The sequence below is a fragment of the Thermobia domestica genome, chromosome 12 (assembly GCF_964235325.1).
Source record: "Thermobia domestica chromosome 12, izTheDome1.hap1.1, whole genome shotgun sequence".
Classification (NCBI taxonomy): domain Eukaryota; kingdom Metazoa; phylum Arthropoda; class Insecta; order Zygentoma; family Lepismatidae; genus Thermobia; species Thermobia domestica.
In genome coordinates this window covers 209,914,743-209,936,956 of record NC_137465.1, presented here as the reverse complement: position 1 = coordinate 209,936,956, position 22,214 = coordinate 209,914,743, and the positions used below count along the sequence as shown (strand labels likewise).

The 22,214-nt window shown below is 33.2% G+C and overlaps 1 protein-coding gene across 3 annotated transcripts in view; it reads left to right on the top strand.

The window, feature by feature from the left end:
* The window catches only part of Nmnat (nicotinamide mononucleotide adenylyltransferase), a 76,001-nt gene that overhangs the window by 41,849 nt on the left and 11,938 nt on the right, over positions 1–22,214 (top strand). Inside the window, exon 8 of one of the 3 annotated variants that reach the window (XR_014127850.1) lies at positions 8,997–9,164. The exons of the other annotated variants lie outside the window; for them this stretch is intronic. The gene's annotated coding sequence lies outside the window, so the exon portion shown is untranslated. The remainder of the gene's footprint in view (positions 1–8,996; positions 9,165–22,214) is intronic. 3 annotated transcript variants of the gene reach the window in all.

The window sequence follows — 22,214 nt, the reverse complement described above, 5'->3', positions numbered from 1 at the left end:
AATATTAAATTTACAAAAATAAACCTGTACAATTGAGTTATTTAATCTTTAAGGCTCCTTAATAATTTATTCCATTGTTCATTAGTTTTAAGTCGTGAATTCCAGTTCATGACTCTGTCGCCTTCTATTTCAATAAATATTGCTTCTTTCTATTTCCGTAAAGGGCACAATCGTAGGACGTTAAACTGAAAGATTTTATTTCATTTTCTTTCCATTTCCTGACTAACTTTCTGTTCTCTCGGCCCAGAACTTGCTTGTACTTTGCATTTCTCTCTCTCTCTCTCTCTCCAACCTAGTGTTGTCCTTACGTTGTTTTATTCGTTCTTTTAATCTCTCTCCCGTTTCCCCAATATAGCACATATCACACTTACTACACTGGATCCTATATATTACTCCTTTCTCCATCATTCCCTTTTCCTCTTCTTCCCTCTTTCTCCGCTTCTCCCTTATTACCTCCCGTAACCTCTTGCTTCTTTTCTATACGTAGAAATACCTTCAGACTTCTTCAGCAAACTTCTTTTGATTACTTCTGTCACTTCCGCCATACTTTTGATGACTTCTGTTTCAAGAATCAGGGATTTTTCCTTATCTCTTATACAGGGTGATTTTTTGACTCGTAGCTTTCACTTGGATCTATAATTTCTAACTTGAGTCTGATTTTCATACGGTTTGTGGCAAATAACGTTAATTAAGGAAGGATGGGAGATTTGTGGGACTATGTTTACTGATTTAAATTCATCCCAGGTAATATCGGTCACGTGTCAAGAAAAACAGCAAATATTCGCCAGTGTACCTTACAATTGAAATAAGGTTTTGAATTTTCGAAGCGGAATTGCAGAATACAATTTTGTACTTAGTTTTGCAGTTTTCGCTACCTCTTGACATGTTGAATAACTATAGTTGGTTTCTTGCGACAAAGGACGAAGAGATTTCTTAGGCGACCTAAGAAGTCGATAACTGACATCTTCCACAATACTCCACTGCTTCCCTGTCTCACTCAGAAGCGATCCTGTTTCTTTCAATTTATTCATTAGCGACAATATTGTGTTCCTGTCTGGGCAGAATGTGAGACAAATTTGTTTTTAAATGCCCTTTGTGTAGTAACAACAGATTATGTTCTCAAAAAACCTTTAACAATAAGCACACGTTGCTCCAAAGAGTACGCCATTCTCACTATGTCCTGATCACAGTCACGCAATGACACACAAATGTACGACACAATTCTCAATACAACGGCCCAGTTTCCTGTTTACCTTTGCGAGGTCGCCATCTAACGGAGAAAACTCAAACCTCCGTACCGCACCACATCTCCACATCTTATTACAGTTGTAAGGTACACTGGCGAAATTTACTTTTTTTTCTTGAGGCGTAGCCGATATTACCCGGGATGAATTTAAACCACCATAGTCCCATATATATATATATATATATATATATATATATATATATATATATATATATATATATATATATATATATATATATATCCCATCCTCCCTTGATCATTTGCCACGAACTGCATGGAAATCGGACTTTAGTTAGAACTTCTAGACCCAAATGAAATCCATGAGTTAAAAAAAAAATCACCTGTATTAGATCTGTCACTATCTGTGTATTCATAATGTGCAATGAAGCCAAGTGAATAATTGGCGAAACTGTTATACGTTAATTATTTTTACAATATAAATGTACTGTTTTGCTCAGCGAGTAGTTTCAATCGGATTTAAGTCTACCAAAATCAAAGCTTGTACAATCAGCGGCAAAAAACCTGCAACATAATCATGTAAGTTTATTGTGAAATGACGAAGTCTTTTGCTCCAAAATAAGTGTTCACGGGAGGATGTCGAGGTTTATCCTGGCGTGATTCGTGCCACTTAGACGTTATGTTGATTTCCTGTGCTGTTAGGCGTAGTATCACAATAAACTTACATTCTCATGTTGCAGGTTTTTTGCCGCGGATTGTACAATGGAATATATTAAGGTAAAACGTTCTTTTTATGTATGGACAGTATTTTAGGTTAATGACTGGTAGAAGCTGGAGGTGTTTATGAGAGCTGAACTCGTTGAGTGTGTTTTGATTCGAAATCTCTTTCAACTATTGCAATATTTTAAAATGAATTTCAGAACGAAAAAGTGTCCAACATCTCGACTTCACGTTGTTGGTAAATGATTCTTGTTCTGATTTCTTTTCTCAATGTAGTAAATATCTTTGTCTTAGCTGTACCAATACTTTAATAGTTCTTTCAGTCTAATTCTATTGCATCAAATAATTGGATTTAAAAGGACAAATTGTTTTTTGTCCTAATTTCTCTCAGGTTTTTCTCTATTCTTGGTGTCACGAAATGTTTAAAACAAACAAACAAACAAACAAAAGAGTACTGATAATTCGTGTTTAACTAATGAGAAAACTTATAAACACTATAATTCCTAATCTCAGTGTACCTGCATTTGAAGTGCCAAATGCTGTTTATATACATGTTTCTTTGTTTTGAGGTAGGATGATAGTAAATCTTCCATTCATGAAGTTATTTAAAGGGAAAACAAGATTGCGGACTGCTTTCAAAACACCAAAGTTTACAAGCATTATTGTGATTTGCTTGAATACCCCTGCCTCCATCTGCAAAGGATATTTTATAAATGTTTTTTCTCTAATTGTACTTCCATGTTTCGATTGTTACATTTCTTAAAACAATAATTTATGTCTCAGTTAGTGGCATGGAATTGGGGTTCTGATTAGAACTGAAACGTTGCGACCTTTCAGTGGAAGGTGCTACTTCCTATGCCTTTTTTTATTTAGTGAGCTAGAAACTTATCTATGCATTCATTGTGTAACAAAATTAATCACATTTTTACTAAAGTCTTTTGGACAAACAAAAACGATGGGCTTACGGTGTTTTTAACAGTACTGCAGTCATACAATCGAGAAATTACCTACAGTTGATCTTGGAAATAAAAGTACCAATGGCGTTCGTCAATCCCTTTCTTAAACATGTTTAAAATTTTAACACAGATAGCATCTGGCGCATTTTGTTCGTATTAAGAGCCTGGCATACTAAAAATAATACAAAATTTACCATTTTCTTTTGCTTCTTTTTTTCATAAGTGAAAGGAGATAATGAAATGGAACTTACCACAATCATAGATAATGTTATTATACAGCAGAAAACATGAACCTAAAGAATTTTCAGTGTTGCTATCCATAGAAATTACAGTGTTACCAGAATAACATTTCCCTCAAAATCCAAGTTAAGGCAGCGACTAGAGGAACGAACTCAACTGAATTTGATTAAGCATCATGTTGTCTTAGAATCCTGTTACCTACTTTTTAAATAACAGTTGTATTTAGTTTGTAATCAACAAAATAGTTTTAACATACAGCTATTAAAATTAAATAGTAATGTTATTTAAAAAGTAGTTCACAGGATTCCAAAAGAACATGATACGTAATCAAGTGCAGTAGAGTTCGTTCCTCTAGTCGCTGCCTTAACTTAGATTTTGGGGGAAATGTTATTCTGGCAACACTGTAATTTCTATGGATAGCAACACTGAAACTTTTTCTCGTTCATATTTTCTGTTGCAAAATAACATTATCTATGATTGTGGTAAGTTTCACTTTCATTATCTCCCTTCGTTTATGAAAAACAAGCCAAACTAAAATGGTAAATTTTGTATTATTTTTAGTATATCAGGCTCTTAACCTTTTGTATGCACTGAGTACATGAATCGGATGATTTTGACAAGCAATTCTGGTGCGTGCAACCATCAGACATTAAATGAACCTTCGGCTTCAGAAATGCAAGTATTATTACATGTTGTTTAACGTAGTCCTCTTTGTAAAGAAAACACTAAAATCAGCAGTAACTTTTCTGTTGTTGAGCACTACACACAATAACCACAACTTGGTTGTAATCAATATACATAAATAAAAACAATTAAGACAACAAAATTCAGTTGTTCCTGCATCCACCGACGTGAAAGTTCATGAAAACTTAGTCGATTCCTGATGATAATGTCCACGAAACTTCTGCTTTTACCAGTAGGAATTTTGACTTTACATACGTAACTCGTCGATCGCTCAGTATCATCTGTTCGACACTCTGTATGGTTTCACTCGTAACGACACTTTTCAGCCGAATTATCTCTGATGAATTCACAACTTTTACGAAAGTAATTACAGCATTCAAACACTTGAACAGACTACAAAATGTTTGCAACAGTCGCTGATGATTTCTCAGTAGGTTTAGAAGCTCCTCGTATGAGAAATTTTGCACCACCATTACGCTGTTTCTGTACTGAAATTAGTGAACAGCAAAACTTTATCACCTAGTGCCAGCCATACTTTATTCGGTTTGAAGTAGTTACCATATCTGTAACTTTCGTGTTCGGGTTATCCCAATATTTACTGGATGCCACATACAATGTTAGATTTTTTTAATTATGTCTTTGAAGAAATTGTAGCTAAAAAACTATCCCATATATTATTATTAGCTGCCAATTCTTCGTGATCATAATCCAGAATAATGGTTTGAACTGAAGAGCAAATGCATGATGATAATAGTGTAGATGGTTAAATGGTTTTAAAACGGTGTAGTTATGACAGATCATGTCCTTGAGGAATAGTGGTCAAAAATCAGTACACATTAGAAAGTTGAAGACATTTCTGTTCCTTCGTGATCAAATTAGCCAGAGACTGTTTGAGCTACATTAAAAAAACTTCACAGAGTTATAATGGTCATGATGTAGACAGTTTAGAAATGAGATTGTTACGATTGGTTATGTAGTTGACGAACGGCGGTCATAAACTTTCTCATAGATGTGACAGCTATAAATTGAATTTATTTCTGTTACTTCCTGATCGGACCAGAAAGGGACGGCTTGAATTACATTGAGCAATCTGGCATCCCTTTACTCCTTTTTGACTGTCGGAAGAGTAAATGTTTTTTAAACCTGTTTATCATTTCGAAAATCGACACTGTACTCTACTTGCCCTCCAAAGCTGATTTCATAACCACGCCACCAAAGATAGAAAGGGCATCTTGAAGGTTAGTAAGTTAGTATTGATATGTCAGGCAGGGCAGGAACATTCTAACTGAATATGAAACTCATTAAAATTGTGTAACTGACACCGTAATATGAATCAGTATTTTTGTAACTGTAAAGAAGTACATGATTGTGAGAAAAACGGGGTAGAAGCTAGCCCTTCCACTGAAAATCTGCAAGCATATGATGAAATAATGTGATATTTGTTAGTTGTATCTGTAATTAGAATATCTCGGTCTTGTATATCGATTGTTTTCTCCACTTTATATGTTAGAGATGTATATTTCGTTAAAATCCTTGAAATATATATGTAAAAGTCGATTTTTGAACGTGTAGATTTGTGAATGCTTGATGAAAGCGATGAAGCGTAGAATATTTTTATGAAGTGTTGTGGTGTCTTCCCTCGTTTAGGACTAGTGGACCAAGTAATGTAGATAAAGTAAATGGTGACTTTTGGTATTTGAATGTTTTGGAGATATTTAATAGCGAAGGTGCTGATGATTTCTTTTTTTAAAATCTTATTCAGTAATTTCAAACATAGTGTAAAATTAAATTTATTTGTGATATTGTAGTAACATTCTCGTTGATAATGTAGAATTTGTTTACGCAGTTTATCTGCGAAAGGCAGTCTGTTCTAATTGCACTGTACTGTTAATACAATATTTCTTTTTTAAAATAATAATAATAATAATTCAGCAAAAGGAAAAGTTCTTTTATAATTTAGAAAGGTAACATTACTCTAAGTAATAGAATACTAGTGTCTCATTTAATAAGAAAACATGAAAATGTGAGAAATTGACCATTAACAAACAAAAATTTCGTAAATCTTCTCGTTATGAGTAAACTTTTTGCATCTGGTGCAGAAGGTCCAGGTTAAATTTTCGTTAGGCATTTGTCGTTTAGATGCCAGGATTAATTGTTAAATTTGCAGAACAGTTCGCCGTATGGCTGGGTACTGTAAAAGAGTATTAAATTAAAATTTAAAAAATATATTTTCGTAGTCTTTGCACTGTGTGTGGCGTATATTTCAGACAGGTATTTGTAAGGCTTCTGAAATTCCTTTTCACGGCCTTGGCTACACTTTTCAAAATTATAGTGAGGAATTCGTTCATAATCTTCTAATGACTGTTAAAGAGAATAAATACATTAAAAAATAAAATTAGTATCATCATGTGAAAATGTTTATTCTGTCTGGTAAATATTTTATCAATAACATTCAATATGTTACGTCAATTAAATGATTTTCTGTATTAAAGAAAACAAAATATTGTAGACAGGGATCGTTTCCTATCATTTGTTAATGCATTCAGGGAGTATTAACAGAAGAAATTTTTATCAGATAGAATACACTTTTTAATATGACTGTACACCAATTACTGACTTCCAAAGAAAGCTTCTCTTTATATATAGAACTTAAAAAGAAGAATTAAAAAGAAAGATACAACGAAATTTTTGTTCGATTCTTTAACGGTCCTGTTGTTTATCGTTAATAACTTAACGACCTTGATCGTTATAGTTTATTGGACTTCTTGTATCTTGATAAAAATTCAGTGCTTGATTGTTACAGTATTTTTTTTTTTTTAATTGCTTAACATTGAGAATGGAAAAATTTACATTTTGGAATGTGTGTTCAAGTTTGATTTGGATAGAAAGAAGAAGAAAGAGTATAATCGAATTTTAAGTAACTTGAACTAGAAAAACAAATACTGAAGAGAACAACGTTATTTTAAAATAAGAAGTGTGTGACAGTTTCGCGAACTAACTAAACATATTGGCTTCATCAGACACTGTAAAGACGAGAGAGAGTTGCATCTAAACGCAACAGAATCCTGGAAAATAGTTTTGGACGTTGATTGGCTAATCAAAACGGATTCAGCCAATCATAACAAAAGTTAACAGAAGTGATACTAAACACCACAGATCCATTTCCCTGCCTGGTCTGGTAGAAAACTAGAAACTTAATCTGTAGCCTAGCTTTCTGGTAGAAAACTAGGAAAGATGTGGTAGAAAGATTAAGTAATTTGTAGCTTAGTTTTCTACCGGACTAGGGAGAGAAATGGATCTGTGGTGTGTTTAGTTTCACTTTTGTCAACTTTTGTTATGATTGGCTGAATCCGTTTTGATCAGCCAATCAATGTTCAGAACCATTTTCCGGGATCCTGTTATATTTAGATGCAACTCTCTCTTGTTTTTACAGTGTCTCATGAAGCCAATATGTTTAGTTTGTTGACTGAACACGTTATTGTGTTCAGTGATGTGTTTTTCTAGCTCAAATTATTTAAGATAGCAAAACTAATATGAATCAGTTAGTTATCGAATTTTAAGATCTATGAAATTTATAAAATAATAATAATAATAATAATAATAATAATAAAAGCAATTATAACTCAGTTGAAAAGAAAAATGTTGCCAACCTCGCAGCTTTATTTATTTATTTTTTTTCTTTATAAGAATTCCAAAAAATACTATGACTCGTTCGATATACAAACTACTACATGCAAAATGTGCATTTATACGTAAAGAATAATTTGCGTTTATAACAAATAAGTATGAAATAGATGTTGAAACTGCCAAATATTAATGTGTATTCTGTAAGAGTTTTATCGCTGAACGTAGTAAGTTCGAAGTGAGCAATATATTAATAGTCAATATTTTTGCTTATGCTTAGCTATCGTTAAATAGAAGTTAGGATTTTTTTTTATTATAGCGTAATTTTAATTAGTAACATAAGTAATAGCGTATTTTTTGAAAACATTCTTGCCGTAACAGGTCCGTATATTTTACTTTAATTTTTCAGTGAAAATTATTGTAGATCTGCGAGATGCTTTTTATTATTAGTCGCATCTAAAGTGATTCAAGAAGTACCGAAACAACAGCTCTCTCTCTTTCTATATAGATAGATAGATAGATATTGATATTGATAGATAGATATACGAGGGTAAGTGAAAAATTATCCGCAATGTAGCTATAACTTCTCTTACATTGTTCGTACTGTTCTCGTTTATTTTGTAGTTATGCTGTTGTAGTCATGCTGTGAAAGTTTGATTCTAATTCCTCCATTTATTTTCCTTTTGTTGCAGGTAGATCATGGCCACTCCATTAGAAGTTTGCACCAAAGAGGAACTACGAGCAGTGATCCGGTTTTTGTGGTCCGAAGATGAATTCAAAAATGGTCGCACAAGTTTTACGCACGAAGAAGAAGCGGGGCGACCATCTATGGCCCCTTCCTCGTGCGTAACACTTGTGTGACCATTTTTGAATTTTTCAATCTATTCGTAAACACTCCATTGCGGCAAGACACTGTTCCGGTATTGTGCCGAAAGTCTTTGGTGCAAACTTATAATGGAGCGGCCATGATCTATCTGCAACAAAAGGAAGACAAATGGTATAATTATGATCAAACTTTCATAGCATGACCACAAAAGCATAACAATAAAATAAACGAGGACAAGTCAGTATGAATAATGTAAGGAAAGTTATAGCAACATTGCGGATGATTTTTGACTTATCCTCGTATATATCGTTTTGCTTTTATTATTACGTTTTTTCTGTTATTAACCTAACAGATACTAATGAGCTCGTTCACCTGAAGTTTTTTAGAAGTATACTACGTTGAGTGGATTGTAATTTTGCTTTAATTAAATGCACGTGGAATTAAAGTGATAGACATCTGCTGTAAAGGAACTGTTGTGTACGCAGTCGTGTTGAGAGCTGTTGTTTACAGTATGATATAAAAGATGAAATAAAACAATTAGTTTTTATCAACAACTAAGAAACGTGACTTCCATTTTCTTCCCTTAATTGTACTTCCAAAATGGAGGTACAAGATAAGTCACGTTTCTTATTTGTATTTTATAGCTTCAATCAATAGTTACTAACAACTAGTTATTTTATTATTATTATTATTTATTAAGAAAACAATATAAAATAAACTTACAAATGTGTGCAATTTCCAGTATATGTAAAGAAGGATCGGGAGTTTTCAAGATCATGGTGTTTATATTTTGAAGGTGTAGACGCCATAGTTGTCAGGAGTTTTTCTTCTGTACGAAACCTATTTTACGACCTGATGTATGACATACATTTAAAAAAAAATATGTGTGTAAAGTTCGTGTAATCAAGAGGTATGCTTTTATTTCAGATGGATATTGTAATAACGCTAGTAGGTAAACTGTATTTTTGATTTTGAACAAGTTCTGACAGAAACTGTGTGTAGTTCTTACAGAACAAATACACTCATTGCTTCGTGTCTTATTAATAATTTCCTCTTGATATTTTAAGCTGTTCAGAGAGTTCTTCGAAAGTGTAAAAGTTATACGTGTGAACAGCAATAGAAGTTCGTGTATTTTTGGCTTTTGGTCTGCGTTTTAGTTTTAGGTGCTAACTTTTCCAAAGCTTTAACTGCTGCCATTTTCAAAGCTGATTATGATAACGTTTCCAAAACTCACTGCTTCTATTTTCAAAGCTAATAATATTAACGTTTCCTAAGCCCTAATTGTTTTCATTCTCAGAGCTCGTAATACTAACGTTTCCCGAGTTCTAGCTGTTTTGTTTTTCAAACCTGATAATATTAAGTTTGTGTAAATTCCTATTGTTTCCTTTTTCAAAGTCAATGATGTTAGCGTTTCCCAGGGTCTAGCTACTTCAGCTTTCAAACGTGATAATGCTAACGCTTCCAAAGCTGTATCTGCTTCCATTTTCAAAGCTGATGATACTAATGCTTTCGAAACTCTTAACTACTTCCATTTTCAAAGTTGACATGAACCTATGGGTAAAAATTAAACAAAGAAACAATTGAGTGATCGAATGCTTAATGAGCGTTGTAAATGCTGCTGTTAGATAAAATATATTTTGTTACATTTTTATCCTCATAACATGTTCTTACTTTTACACTTCAAAAGAACTTCGAAAAGGCTTGAAATGTTAGAAAAAAGTTAGAAATAAGAAACGAAGTGATAAGAATATTTTGTAAGCTTTAGTGCAAAATCGATTTCTGTATGTTCCTCTTGAAATAGATAGATAAGGTCGCTACTGTATTCTAGAGTTCTTAACCTATTAAGATGGTAGAACGCTTTTTAGTAATATAATTTGCAGACAAGTAAAAAAAAAAAAAATATTAAAAATAATAGCAAATGTTGGGAAAAGCAAGTTATCTTTAGACAAGGAAACAATTGTAAAATTTCTCTTTGCATGAAAAAGTGATTTATCAAGTATTTTGAGTAAAAATATGGTTATTATTTATCTTAGTTTTTTTTTTTTTTTTTTTTTTTTTTTTTAAGATATCTGATACACATAGATTTTTAAAATATGTAACTCATGTTTTTATTTGTGAATGAATTGTCCGAAAATTATTTCAGAATAAGTTAACATTTGTGGAAAATTTTGTCAGCCATTAATTTTGTTACCAAAGGAGTCATACAACTTAATTTCTTCTTTTACTTTTAAGGGTGGGGAGGCACTCTACTTAACTTCATAGCTGTCACAATTTCCATAAATATTAATTCATTTTGAAATGAATAGAGCGATCATTTTAAGTGGTTCTTACGTTACATATTTCTTCCTTAGCATATTAAAAATAAACTTCGAGACATTGAAACGTTGTACAGACGAAATAACATAATTTTCGTAAGGTAAAATAGTTTTTCTTAACACTCTTTTCGAAAAGTTTAATTATACTTATTCTTAATTTTATATAAATTAAAATCCATGTTTCTTTGTTAGTGGAACAGATATCATTATTTCACAATTAACTGTAAAATACAAGGTATTTCAGTGCAGGAATGAGGAAATAATGATGTTGGCTTTGGAAATTGGAAATTCAGTAGAGTAATAGTGCGGTAGAAATTAGGCAAAACTCGAGGTTTAATGGAACCGTTCTGCGAAAATAAGGAATCAATTAAGCGAGTAGTTGCCTGTTAAAAAGACATCTTTTATAGATCATCAAATGCAGAGTGATGATAATTGTATGGGTTTATATTACTATGCTTATTATAATTAAAGATTTCTTTGTTTTGAACGCTTGCTGGGCTGAATACTAAGTTCCTAATTTACAAGAGTACTAAGATAACGCACAGTATTAAACATTCCAATGTTGCCAAAGGAGTCTCAGTGCCAAATTATGAGAAATAGTTGTTTTTTATATTGTATAATTACAGAGCAAGATTTTTATTTTATTTTTTATTTTTTATTTTTTTTTAAGCAAGGTAGTTGTAATCACAAGAGAACCGACATTTTTAGACTTCTTTCTTATTTAAAGAGTAGAAAAGTGTCCAAGAATTCTTTTCAGTACTAAAAGTTCGTCGAGGACAACTACTTCGTAGCATTATTTAAGTTCTAGAAAATTTACAGAAGAAACATGAACAGTAATATTCATAAATTCAGCATTAAAAAAGAAGTAATTATTCAATATTGTAGAGAAAGTCATGTTGGTCATAGCTTCGTATATAATTTTGTAATCCGCTCAAAATACCTCGCCGTTACAATTGGTTGTGTACTTCAGAGACATAATCTTTGAGTGAGAAACAATATAATTGCGAAATTGTTCATTGGATATATGAGTAAGAGACATCCAGTGGCGTACTCAAGGGGAAGGGTTTGGGTTTTAACCCCTTTTGAGCAATATATTATGGAAAAATAAATATTTACTGTATTAAGATATTTGTTCTCAAAGGATGAGAAATTGAATAATTGAGTCCAATCGTTAATGAAATTCTGCTTACACTACTCGAGATATTCTATGTGCTCTTTGAGCTGTGACTGTACAGTCAGTAATCTAAGTAGATGCTGATAATTTTATAAGCAATTTCTGTTGTCAATAATTTGAAATGTGTACTCAAATATATTTTATGCACATAAAGTCGGGCAAATTTTTGTTAAGATTTGCAATTATTATTGTTTCTTTGCGCTCTGGGAATCCTAATCGAATGGTTAGTTGCGTCAACCACTTTTGTTGCTATAGACTGCCAGACACTAATTAAAGAACTTTACACTTCATATTTTCATTTTTTACGTGATTCAGCTAGTCTTTTTCAAAGAAGAAGAAAAACACATTAGTAGTAACGATCGTCTTTTAAGGAATTTCGTTTATACATTTACTCTGTCTGTCCGTGTTTCCGTACGGAAGCCCCCCTCCCCCCAAAAAAAATCTCAATAAGTACTTAATGCATCACCATCAATTTTGGCCAGGATGTAGAGGCTAACAAATTTAGGAATCGATTTCATGTATATTCAGACTGAAAGTGGTACAAATCAATCATTTCCGGTTTTAACGTTGATCATTACAGACCCAAACTATAATAGATAGCGAGAAACGGTTTTCTACAATCGATTAAACGTCCTAATAATACATCTCACTCCCATCCTCTAACTCCCTACTAAAACCGGAAGTGATAGGAATCCACTACAACTTCCGGTCTCAATATTGATCTACAGAGAGGAAAATCTATAAGTGATAGCGAGAAACTGCTTCTCGCTTTAGCGTTCTAAGAATAAGAACCGCCTTCTCTTTTAACTCTGTTCAAACCGGAAATTGGAAAAGACAGCCATTTCCGGTTTTAACGTTGATCACTATAGGACCAAAACAGTAATAGATAGCGAGACGCCATTTTCTGCAATCAATTAAGCGTCCTAAGAATACATCTCATTTTCATCCTTAACTCTCTACTAAAACCGGAAGTGATAGGAATCCACTACAACTTTCGATCTCAATATTGATCTAAATAGAACAAAAGCGATGAGAAATAGTGAGAAGCGGGTTTCAAGCGTACCAAGACTATATTCCATCTCCACTTCAATCTCTTTACTAAAGCCGGAAATGGTAGAAATCTACTACCACTTCTGGTTTCAATAGTAATTGAGAAATTACACGCCATTTAGCTAAACTGCTTTACGTGGTTTACTATATGACTAGTTTAACTAATATATACTAAAAGCGAAAGTACTGTATTAAGATTTATTGTTTATATGGGAAACCACCTGAGTCTTACTTCCTCCGGCATCATCTGTCGGCCACCTGCCTTACTTAATTACCCTTTCCACGTGTGTTTATCTTTATTTTATCCTAAGGCAATTGTCAATTATTAAAAACAGGTGTATTACAGATGTTTGGAAAAGATAGGTGGAAGGTAATTAAGTCAGGGCAGGTGGCCGACAGATGAGGTCCGTGGAAGTAAGACTCAGGTGGCTTCGCATACAAACAATGAATCATAGTACGTTCACTTTTAGTATATATTTCTATGCTCTGAAGATATCTCTTTCAGTTAGTGTGTGATGAAGATAACTTTAAGTTATCGAAACCATTACACTGTAGTTTAGTTATAATAAATAAGTGTATGTACTTTGGTCAGAAGTGTTAATTATTCCTTTAGTGAATTCCAAAGTCATGATGGATAGAGCTACATGTTTCAGCTTGTAGCACTGGGGATAATCTGAAAATGATGTTACTTTATACAATTTGAAATCCCGGAGATACGCATTTGCTGATTAAAGCTGTTTATAACTACAGCCGAATTCTTGGCGAGGTTACTCTCATTCAAATTTAATGTTGGACGTTTCGGTCTAATGCAATACGACGCGAACGTATTTCTTTGTTAATGAAGACATTTTGACCCACTTTAAGCTGATTTGGATATGCCTAGGTGTTTTAATAAGCCAGAAATAGCAAAATCCTGAAGCAGTCATCCGGTTAAAGTTCCCAGAGCACACAAAAAGAATTTTAGTATTTGTTAATTGTATTCAGATTTGCTCATTTACCTCGAAATATTTGAGAAGAGAATTTGCATTAAGTTGGAGGTTTTAGGTGCATTATTTAAATGACTGTTACCATTATATTTGATTAATATTTAAGAAACCCATTTCAATAATTCATATGTTCATAGTACTGTAAACAGCGGGATTTGTAAACTTCGCATGTATTGTGCACTATTTATTACGCAATTTTAGGCTTTTGTTGGGATATAATTTGTTTCCTGTACTGTTAAGACATAAAATGTTCATTTCTTTTTATCACCTGAAGCTAGAAGAAATAAATAACAGGTGAAAGAGTTACACCACAGTGATAATCTTAATAATGTAAAGGAAATGTAGTTTTGATATGATTGAACAGCATTCTAATAAAAGTGACTGATGCTGTAGTGCTATATGAAACACAGTTGAGGTAAACAATTTGCTTTGTGTAAATACCAATATCTTATCAGTGTTACATGTCGATATGTCTTTGCTCACTGTTAAAAACCTGTCTGAATATCTGTTAACGATTTTTTTTTTCCTTCATTGCTCAATAGTCTTTATAAAATATGGTTCTAATTTCAAAAGAATGAACGTGGATTAGCGAGGCAAGAGAAAGAGCAATAATAGTGGATGGTAAATGAAGTAGAGTGCAAGAAATTCAGACGACATTGTTGACTCTTTTTATCCTTCCAGGCGTTTTTTATCGCTTTCCCATAATATCCACGTTTCTGCTGTGTAAGAACAATACTCTGAACAAAGCATTTGATTAGTCTTCCCGTAACTCTAATGATCTACAGAATGTTTTTCTTGTTCCTAAAAGATTATTCCACCTTTTCTATCCTTGTTTGTACTTCTTGTTCGCGGGGGCCGCGGTGGCTCAGTGGTAGAGCGTGCACCTCTTGTGCTTGGGGTCCCGGGTTCGATCCCAGCTCCCGCCAAGTGAACTTTGTTGTGGACAAACACCGTGAGCGAAGGTTTCCTCGGGGTTTTCCCGTTTCCTCCCACTTTCTTCATTCCACCATTTCATTCATTACTCATCATCCCTTTCGCCTAACCGGCATAACTGTGGGACGTAAAACTCAGATTTCATTTCATTTCATTTTTCTTGTTCGCGCTTCAAGTCTTCATTAATGATGCTACTTAGGTAGGGTTAGCAGTGGCTCAGTAGTAGAGCGTTCACCTCTGGTGTATGGGGGTCCTTGTTTCGATCCCAACTAGGGCCAAGTGTTCTTTGTGGTGGACAAACACCGTGTCCGTGGGTTTTCTCGGGGTTCTCCAGTTTCCTCCCACTTCCTTCATTCCACCATTTCATTCAGTTCTTATCATCATCGTCTCCTTTAGCCTAGCCGGCATAGCGGGACATGAAACTTAGATTTCACTTCATTTTTTAGGTAGGGATGCCAGACTTCCGCATTTCGAAAGGATAATTTGTATTTTAAGTCTTGTGTCCACGTCCTATGGTATTCTTTAAAAAGTGACAAATGTCTGTATTTTTATTTTGAACTCGGAAAATAGATTAATTAGTTACTATTTGTGTACCAACCGATTACATGCTCATCAAGAAAAATAATTGGAAGTTTGTACTTTTTCATTTTAAAGATACGTGAAAATTCACGAAACAAGTTGTGGTTTCAGTGAGAGAACCACAGAGGCTTGTGGAGAGAATTGTGAGCAAAAAAATCGTTTAAGTGAAACTAGAAAGACGTTGTTTCGATTCCTGAGCAAGAAGTCTGACCTTAAAAACCCAATCACAGATGTACGCCTGACACCTCTTTTCCATAAGTGTTCCATTGCTTAATACATTCGAGAACGTAACACATAATAAACCAAATTTGAATTAAATTTTTCAAAAAAGAAACAAAAAGTCAGTGTCATGTGTGTTTAAATAACATAAACAGATTAGTCTAGCTGTTGTAACTTTCAGAATACTAATTTCGTGACAGCTGAGTTTTAATTTCATTATTAATCTTGCTATATATAGATATATTGTAGTAGATAGTTTTGTTTTAATTAAATGATTTCAACAATTTTCAGTAAAATCGAAAATATTCGTATTTTTGTACGTAGAAATCTGACAACCCTATATTTGGTTACCTGTTCTATTTTCTCTTCTGAAATCATATACATATTCTGCCATTATTGGCAGGTCACTTGCCGCAACTCAGAAGCTTTCATGCTCCACGATCTTCCTCTAACCTCTTCGTTTTCACGTATGATTTTTTCTGTTTTGATATCGTTCATTGATTGTAGTCTCCTTCGCTCTCTCCGTCTCTTTCCTGCCACCATACCCTCTGACACGTTCCTCATGATACAGTTCCTTCGTATCTAATGTCCCAGCCAGTTTCTCTTTCTCGTCTTAATAATGTCTAAAATTGTTTTTTTTTTCTCCCCCACAATATCTAAAACCCTCTCATTCGTTTTCCACTCGACTCAGTTAATTCTCTCCATTCTTCTCCACATCCACATTTCGAAAGCTTCCAGTCATTTTTTTTTTTTTTTAATTGGCATTTTTGCGTAATGTCTGTTTCTGGAGTATAGAACAGTACTCCACACGAAGCATTTTATGAGTCTTTTTCTCAACTCTTTATTCAGGGTCGCACAAAATAGTATTTTCTTCCTCTTAAAGGCTTCTTTCGCCATTGCTATCCTTGCTTTTATTTCACGTTCACACTTCATATCATTAAGGATAGGGATAATAACGGAATCAGTTTCATCGGATTAAGCTACGGTGTGTAAATGAGAGAAAATAACAGTGTGCGCGACAATGAACAGAATGTTTGTATATAATATATATATATATATATACCTATGGTAATTGTCGTTATTTCTTTCCGAGTTAGTCTCTTCTTGACCGTTATGCCAAAGGGTCAAATTTTAGCTGGAGGTTTACTGTAAAGAATTCATTTCCAAAAGAATGATCATCCGTACAACCTTTCTTGAGGAACGTAATAGTAAAAGAAACTACCTTGAAAAGAAAGCATTTATTGTGTTGTTCTCTGTTGTATAATTGAAGCTGATAATAATAGTATCAGTGGTATGAATGAACGTGTTTGTTGCTTAAGCTGTGACATTTAGATTTCAGAGAAATTTTTGAACACAAGTAAGGATTGAAAGACATTTTGCCCTAGATGTCCCCTCTCTTTCTAACAAGGACACAATGTTATTTAAAACTGTTGGCAGTAAACAGCTTTAAACGTCCATTCTCTTAGTATTAGAAACATAAATAACTTCGACTGATATACTATCTCTGATGTTGGTTATGCTTCATTGTATTTACACTGTACACAAACAATTTTACATTCTTTGATTCTTGTATTCTTGATAATGTATTTTACTTCGGATACACATTTTCCTGGGCATTAAACTACATACAAACAGGGGAGAGAAGATAATTTAATGGTAGAGTGTGGCTGTCTTCTGGAATGATACAGTCGCGAGTTCGATCCTAGGTTGTGCCATTGCGAACATGGAATTTCCACTAGTTTATTTCCTTCGTATCTGTCAGTAGGTTATAGAACGAATAATGTTAAAATATAGACTGATTTGTTAGATATAACACTACTCACATATACTTATAAATCTTTATACTGGATGTATACTGTGGATGATTATACTTTATTTCCCCATTAGACTAATGTACGTATCTTTTTCTCTCACAATTACTTGGTTACATCCGGTAACCTAATAAACTTTTTGTAATTATTCCTGCACTATTGAAATCGTATACTATTGATATCATATACAAATTTCCTGTAAGATAACAAACTATCTAACTCTATTTCCTATGAAATCCAAAGATTCAATGCTGCGTTTACAAAAGCTTTCCACTGACTTCTATCCTTAGGCAACTGGATCCAGTTTCTTCTTTGTATTCCTATTTCTGCGAGATCCATCTTAATATTGTCCTCCCATCTTCTCCTAGGTCTTCCTAATGGTCATTTTCCTATTGGTCTTCACTTAAGACTTTGAAAGCGTTCTTACTTTCTTCTGTCTTGGCTTACATGACCTGTCCATCTGAGCGTCGTAGATTTGATGACCCTAACAATCTTTGGTAAACCGTATAAATTATGTAGTTCCTCGTTATGAAGTTTCCGCCATTGCCTGTTCCCGTTCGTTTTGAGTCCGAATCTTCGACTCAGAATTTTATTCTCAAATGTTTTGAGTCTACGCTCTTCCCTCAGAGTAAGCAACCATGTTTGTTTCGCAACCATACAGAACAATAGTCATGATTATCGTTTTATATATTTTAAGCTTCGAATTCTTCAACAGAATTCGTGACGAGAGATTTTGAACGTAAACCTTTAATTCAACGTAAATCTTTAAATATATATCATAATTCGTCGTAAATGATCTCTATATCTACCTAGCGCTGCAGTACCTCCAGTTAGAGATGATACCCTGCTTACGATGTGTGAATCCCCTTCGTGAAAGACCTATTAAAAATCAGTCTCCATAACGAACAACTGCTTGTACCTCATTTTTACCTTTCCTTCATAACAGATCACATGCAGTTTCATAACACACTTTCAGTCTACTAAAACTGTCCTAATTGTACGATTGTTAAGTCACAAGGCTAAATTATAAGATGTGGGACATAATTCTTCGTGCTTTCGTTTCTCCTCTTCAATAAGTACGGAACGTAAAAGAAAAAACTAGTTTTTTAATGTGACTGCATTCAATACAGGTGGTTTAACTGTACTTCTTGGTTGAAATACTTTTGAAATCGCCGAACTATGTAATATTCGTAGAAATTTAAGTGGTTTAATTATTCGCAGTCTTTTTCAAATTATTTATTGAACTATCGTTTACGGACACAATTTCTTGTCTTTTAGTATTATATTCGTAGTAAAGAGCAATCTTTACAAACTAGAAAGTATCATTGTTGAAGGAATTTCCTAAACTTTCGTGGCTCAAGAGATTTTTTTCATTTAAACGAAGTGTTTTCTTAGTTTTGTTAAGAATGAAAGTAAAAAGTGTACCGTGCCGTGCCGTTGGGGTGAGCGGGCGCCAAAGTAAGGAGGCGAAAAATTCGTGAGGAAAAAGAAAAGGAAAGAAGGAAAAAAGGGAGAGGAAAAGTATTTGGATCAAAAGCAGTATTTTTCAATCTAATATTTGAATTTGCATGTGCACATATATAAAATGGAAGGAAAAAAGTAATAAAAAGTGCTGAAAATTAAGGAAAAGTTGGGTTTATTTTTTGAGAATTTTCTTACGCTTCGCACCAACCATGGGAACGTTTCGTGGCTGGTTTGTGGCCCTTACTTATATGTATGGAGGTGTCGTCGTATACTCTCGCCCGGAACGCTGATTTTCCATGGTACAGTACTGTAAATGCACACCAATCAGTATTCTATTGAACCCGGGGATATAAAAAGTGTAGTCTTGCATCTACTTGTCAGCTCAAAACTTACTCTCGGGGTACAAATGTAAAGAATTGTCAACATTTAATAACTTCACATTTTTACCATAATTTTACCCTACACAGTATATGATTTCCGAAAGGATAGGCAGCTTGAGTAACCAACTCGTTTAACCTAAGTGTGATACTACACTGAAACGTGTCTTGAACGAAATCATAGAACATGTTTTATTTTTGCTATTTCCAAGTCTCTGCGTAATGCAATAAAATGTAATAATACTGACTGCGTAAATCTTAATAATAGTTTTAAACTACAGATTTCTATGGAGTGCAAGTTCCGTTAAACAGGTTTCACTGTTTTCAAAGAGTCTCTTTTTTTCTTTCTTTCTTTTTTTTAATGTGTAAATGCTAAGTTTGTATAAATTGTATATTCAGAAGCTAATTGTTTTTGTTTCTTGTATACTGTCTGCATTACTTTTAATATGTAGGAGAATCATAGTTGAGAAACAAATTACTTTTCCGAAAATATGAAATAATACCAGAAACACAAAAAAGAAAAATTCTTTCCAGAGATGTTTCATCAGATAGAAAGGAAAAAAAAATGAAGAAAAATGGCGAATAACTATTAGGCGTCAAGTTAGGTGTGGCATGGCTCTTCAGATTTTCTTCTTTCTCTCGATACCTGATGAACCCTTTAGCGAAAGATGTTATAGTCATATTTGCTTTTGTATTATATAATAATGTTGAGTAACGTATTTTTTCATGCCTTTGTTCAAGTTGCAGAAACGTAGTTGAAATCAGTTACATGCTTTAGTTTGTAGAAATAATGTATGTAGTAGTTAAATATGGATATATGTAATTTATATGAAAGATAATGTACATATTTTCAAACAAATTTTTTTTGAAAGACTTTTCAGTATCGTTTCTTACTGTATAGTATCAACATAAGCAACAAAATACTGCACCAGCTTGTAGAAATACAATAGAGGTAATACTATATATGTATAATACGGTACATACAATATTCTTCTTCTGTAAAACGGTTAAAATACTAAAAATAATACACACTGAAACGATTTGTGATAAAATTTACAAGATAAAACTACTTTTCTACTATTACTGTGATTGTTAAAGTTTGTAGTCCCAATTGATGTTAATTAAAAAACCTTGTTGCGCACTTTTTATCGTGTGTTTAGAAGTTTTCCCTACGTTTATTCCATATTTCTTGATATTAAGGTCTATTATGTGGTATTACCACTGATCTACGTTGGGCAGAATGTCAATTTGTATCCTGGATGAACTGAACACTTGACTATCAATTAAATATACAAATATTTTACAATAAATAATTATATTGATATATTAGGATTTAAAACGATGTATATATGTAATATATGGTGTTTCAAAACAAAACCGACAAGTTTGTGAGGTGATTCCTGACATCAAGATAAGGCAAAAAGTATAGAAACTGCCGAAAACATAAAAAACTAACTTTAAAGATCCATAGCTCCAATACTATGGGACCTACCGTAGTGGTCAAGATTTCACTTAGGAACTAGTATGTGCTCTATCCAAATATCCAAGTTTTACAATCCTTCGGTACTTCCGCAACAATTTTTATAGAGGTAGTTGGTGAATACTTCAAATTATATGCACATAGACAAACTCCCTTTATAAAAATTGTTGCGTGAGTACCGCAGAATTCTGAAAGATGTATTTTTGGTTAGCGCACACATTAGTTCCTAAGTAAAGTCTTGACCCAACTACAGGAGATCCCATAGTATTGGAGCTATGGACCTTGAAAGTTCATTTTTTTCGTGTTTTCGGCAGTCTATAATTCCGAAATAACGAATTTCTGCACCAGGTTGGTCTTACCTTGGTGTCAGGAATCACCTCCCAAACGTTGTCGGTGTTGTTTTGAAATACCATATATATATATATATATATATATATATATATATATATATATATATATATATATATATATATATATATAAACCGTAATAATGAAGAAGAATGGTAAGCAAGACATTACAAGCTTGTGTAAACTTCGAGATTTGGAGTAGTTTATTCAACTAGTTTTACGTATTATGCTATAATTGCATGACATAACATATATATTTAAAATAAATATAGTTATTTCTTTCAGCTGTGTTTAAGAGCTCATAAAATGCATGCAAATGACAGATTCCTTTTTTCCTGTTATGGCTAGCATGAAAAAAAAAATGGTGCAATGTGTTTCGATAAATATTTAAATAAAACCTTATTTGATCATTACCCTGTTCTAGCTTTAAGTGAGGGATTAGATACAGAATTGAAAAAATCACTTGCATCAAGCAACCGTTATTATTATTATATATGTATCGGGTGTTCTAAAATTGGCACCCACTGATAACAGAGCGCTATTCTACAGGTCAAATTAAAGCGCCAGCCGCTACGCGGAATCAAAATTTTCACTATGTGACAACATTGTAGATTAACTTGAGACCATTAGCATTGGTCTACGAATCCGACAGGCAGTTACATTATCGATTATTATGCTAATAGATGGTGCTAGTGTCAACGTCTATTGCATTTAGCTGCCGTCTGGAAAGAATCGATGTAACAATTTGAATAGACTGGTAGATCTACTCTATTTTTATTTTAAAAATTTGCGATATTGCTACATTGTGCAATTCGCGTCTTCTGTCAAGGGAACAAAAGGTACACAGTTATATATATATATATATATATATATATATATATATATATATATATATATATATATATATATCGCTTTATTTTGACTTGTAGAATAGTGTTCTGTAGTCCGTGGACGCCATTTTTAGAATCCGATATATATATATATACTTGTTTGTAAAGAAAGGTCGTTAAATGAAATTCCTGTTTTTAATAAATTCTGTAGTGCCTTAATCAAAGTTAAATATAAATGCATGTAGTTAAATTTATATGAAAAAATGATCTTCCATCTGTATACATAAAAGCGAATGTGAGGTCACACACTACTGAACCAATTAAAATGATTCTTGGCATGATTTATCAAACTTCGGTCTCCCAAGGATCGTATGATATTAGATTGACAATTTTC